Below are 4279 nucleotides of genomic sequence, written 5' to 3'. Positions count from 1 at the left end.
TAGTGGGAACCACTACACGTCAGCAACTACTACACAGATGTGCGTAGCGAGCAGAAGCCATTAGGCTTGTTTGAGATGAGCAAATTCTGCGCAGAATCGATCACCGGTGATCAGCGCGAGATGCATGCCGGTTAGAAATGTGTCCGAGAACGGTCCGCCTGGCTCTGATGTCATGCCGACGTATGTCAAAAAACTCTCGCGAGCGCAAGGCGGAAGGGTCGGATTCTGCAGTCGCGCGCAGTTGCTCTCCACCGACTGCGCTGATCAAAAGCATGATGGGAAACGACTTGCTGACGACACAGCTTAATGCTCATTGGTTTAAACAACAGTGATGAAGGTAAATTCCATATTCATTAAGCTAAATTCTCCAAATCAAGGCCATGTTTTATTTATTTATTTTTTTCAAATTGAAACTGATCTATATTGTGAATCTCTTAAACGGGTTAAAAATAAGAAAGCTAGTCAGTAACTCAAATATACTAGGCCTACTCTAAAATGCTCAAGTGAAAAATAGCTCTCATTTTATAGATGATGAAGTTTGTAAGTCTGTCTATTTAAGCTAAGCTTATTTTGATTGATTTATTTATTTTATTATTAATTTTATTCTGATGTTTATGTATTTGTCGCTGTATAATAGGCCTATTTGTTTCACGAATTGTGGTGCTTGTAGGTAGGCTATGTTTGTAACTTGCATTCTAATAAAAAAGTAAAATAAATAAAAATAAAAGAACAACAGATGAATCGTTCTCTTTTAAAATGTTTGATTTTAAAACTGATATCATGTTTTATGTGTATATGGGTGAATAAACTCTCTGACAGTGCCATATGGGTTATATTTCATTTTTGTTAAAACAATAGGCTATAAAAAACACGTCTGTATTAAAGAAAAAAAAGATTGATAAACCATAGGCTATTTGGAATGTAATTAAATAACAAGTACTTTGGGTTTTATTTACATTATATTTATTTTTATATAAAAGCAACAGAACTTAAATCACATCCAGTTTATTAGCAACACGTGCACGAGCGTGAATCCCGTTAATCCCGCGATATCCGCCTTTGATCTCACAGGTGTCTAAATCACTGCGAGAACCTAGATCTGTCCGGCTTGATTGCGCTTTTTTCACTCCTCCCCTCACTGCAGCCGCTTACTCTCGACTACATTGCAGGCGAGGCGAGGCGCATCTCAAACAAGCCTATTCTGTGCTGGCTTGTATAGATACGAAGAATGAGAAATTGATGAAAATGTTATGTAATTTGGGAAAATAAGATCATATTATTCTAGACTGCTCATCGTGTGCATATTTGTTCTGTTGTTTCGTTTTGTTCACAATGGCCTATGTTGAATGAATGTGTGATGTGAGAGTGCCAGTCATGGAGAAACATTTTGTTGCAGTTTTAATAGGCTACTTTGTATTTTTGAGGGATTCTTAAGACATTATAATATACTTTTCTAGTTCACTATTTCAGGTTTCTTGTTTTTCTATACAGAAAAACAATAGAGGGCAATTTTATTAAATTATTTAAAGTTGAAACACCTGAAAGTTTAAAAACCGGCTTAATTTTGAAAAAAAAAAGTGATATAAATTTTTTGGTCAAACCGCTAAAGTCTGTACATTTTGCAAATAAACCTGATTTGTATTATATACAGTGTGTATTTAGATGAATTGATTATAACAGGATTTTTGCGTGAGTGAGCTCAGTCAGCCGCGTTATAAAGGCAGCGCTTGGTTTAATATTTAAAAACATAACTGAATGATTTCTATATTTAAAAAGTTATGCAATCAAGAGGAACCACCCTTTTAATTTAGCCATAAAAGCTTCGACACAAATCGAACACTTGGTATGTAGCCTATCATATGTTAATTCTGTTTGCAGTTACATTCTGCAACTTTTTCATGCATTCTGATTCATATTGTTTATTTTGCAGGGCCATGCAAAACATTAATCAAAACCTTCAGTAAATGACACATATATATATATATATATATATATTATTACACTGTATCAGAAAGTCAGTTTATTAAATGTAAATAAATTGCATAATTTATAGGAATAAATGTTTCTGAATGAAGTACAATTTCCAGAAAAACTAAATCTTTAAGTAGAAAAAGCAAAACTAGTGAAACATGCACCAAATAAATGCACCAGAAGCTTCCTAAAATATATGTATTTTTGTATACAAAAGTTCCACTGATAAAAGTAAAGTATAGTAAAAGTCTTTGGACTAAATCTAAATAAAACAAACCTTTATCTGATGATGTCAGTCTATTGCTGCAAGAAAATGTATACTGAAATAGTGAATTAGTTGTATAACATAGCCATTGTCTTTAGCCATAAATTGTGGTAAATACACTGTAAAAATAAATCCTAATTTCACAGAAAGTAACTGATTTTTTGACAATAATTTTCTTTCATTTTAAATTGTCATCAAATTACAAAAAATATCTGTAAAAATAAAAATGCAGTTGTTATTTTAGGTATTGCGACATTAAAGGAATAGTTCACTTTTGAAAAAACTTTTGCTGATAATTTACTTACCCCCATGTCATCCAAGATGTCCATGTCATTCTTTCTTCAGTCGAGAAGAAATTAAGGTTTTTGATGAAAACATTCCAGGATTTTCTCCATATAATGCACTTCAGTGGGAACCAAACGGTTCAAGGTCCAAAAGACACTTTCAGTACAAACTGCAAACTGTTCAAAGGGCTTTAAATGATTCCAGACGATGAATAAAGGTCTTATCAAGCGAAAGGTCAATCACTCATTCAATAAATAAATGACAAAGTTTACATTTTATAAGCTCAAATGATCGCCTTGCTCTGTTCTGTGACACACGTTTGTGACTCTCCTGTTCGAACTTGTTAAATAATCAAAATGAACGAATCTTTTTTTCGAGTCATTTGGTTCATTCAACGAATGAAACTAACTAAATGACTCGGAAAAAGATTCGTTCATTTTGAATATTTATTGTAAAGAAAATGTTTTCAGTTGGTTAATTTTTTTAGGAGTATAGAGACATCAATAATCAACATATGCATCTCAACAATGGTGACAATCAACAAAGCCTTTATGTGACTTTATAGTAGTTCAGAGTTGATCACCATTGTTGTGATTCTTGGTGTTTGTGTGAGTCTGTATGATCTTGTCAAAACAGTTTCTGTACAATGACTTCATAAAATCTTAGTATCACAGCACTACATGATCTTCTATAACAGTATTAGCATGCAAAAATTAAATTTAAATTTTAATGATTTAATCAGAAATTACACTTCAAGTGGTATCATTAAAACATGCAGCTACACAATGACCTTTATAACTATAAAGTGACCATGATCTTCTAACATGAGTTTCTCTTGGATTCCTACCATAACATATGTATCAGAGACACACAGTTAAAGCAGCCAGAGAAGAAATAATGTTAAGGTCAAGAGCCCAACTAAAGCAAACACTGATCTCCACCATGGTAATATCAACCTTTATTATTTTCAATAAAACATCAACTTCAAAACCTCTGTTAATTCTCAATAAGAATGTTAGTATGATAGAATTGAAGTCTGTAAAGTAATAAGAGAGGATGAAGAGATCTAAAGTGGTCTGTTAGTGTTTAATGTGCTGTTGGGGGATGTAAACAGTTTGTGTGTGGTGTGTTTTGTGGGTCACCATCGTGTTGAAGAGTAGAGTATTTGCTTCAGTCCAGGATGAGTAGAGTAACAGTAACACTGATGAAATGCAGCATGTTTCTTTATAGTTGCTGATGCAGTGACGTACAGACCATTTTGCAAGATGTAAACAACACTGGTCCAGAAGCACTTCCCGTTTCAGTTTTTTAACACTACATAAAAGCTGGGATAAAATACAACCAACAGAACATATAAAACTGAATCAAAAAGTTAAACAAACATCTTTAAGATGTTTTCTTTACATGTGAAATAAAGAAAACAGTAACAAATTGAAACAGGAAGTGTGTCTAGACCAGTGTTGTTTACATCTTGCAAAATGGTCTATAGTCACAGTAAATCATGCATGTAGTTACCTTACTTTTTTTTAGCGAAAAATTCAGAAAATATGTGAAATAACAGTTTTTGTTAAAAAAAAAGTAATGAAGAATTCTGCTTTTGCACTTATTTAAATAAGGATATTTTACATTCATTTTATTGTTTTGTATAGCAGCCATTGCTGACCGTCATTGACCTTTTTTATGGGATTGGTTTTACAGTTAGGATGTTTGATCGTAAAAATCCAGATAATAGCTGTAAAATAACAGTGCTTTTCTGTA

Source organism: Pimephales promelas, chromosome 1 (assembly GCF_988280905.1).
Source record: "Pimephales promelas chromosome 1, fPimPro1.hap1.1, whole genome shotgun sequence".
NCBI lineage: Eukaryota > Metazoa > Chordata > Actinopteri > Cypriniformes > Leuciscidae > Pimephales > Pimephales promelas.
This window is presented reverse-complemented; position numbering follows the sequence as displayed.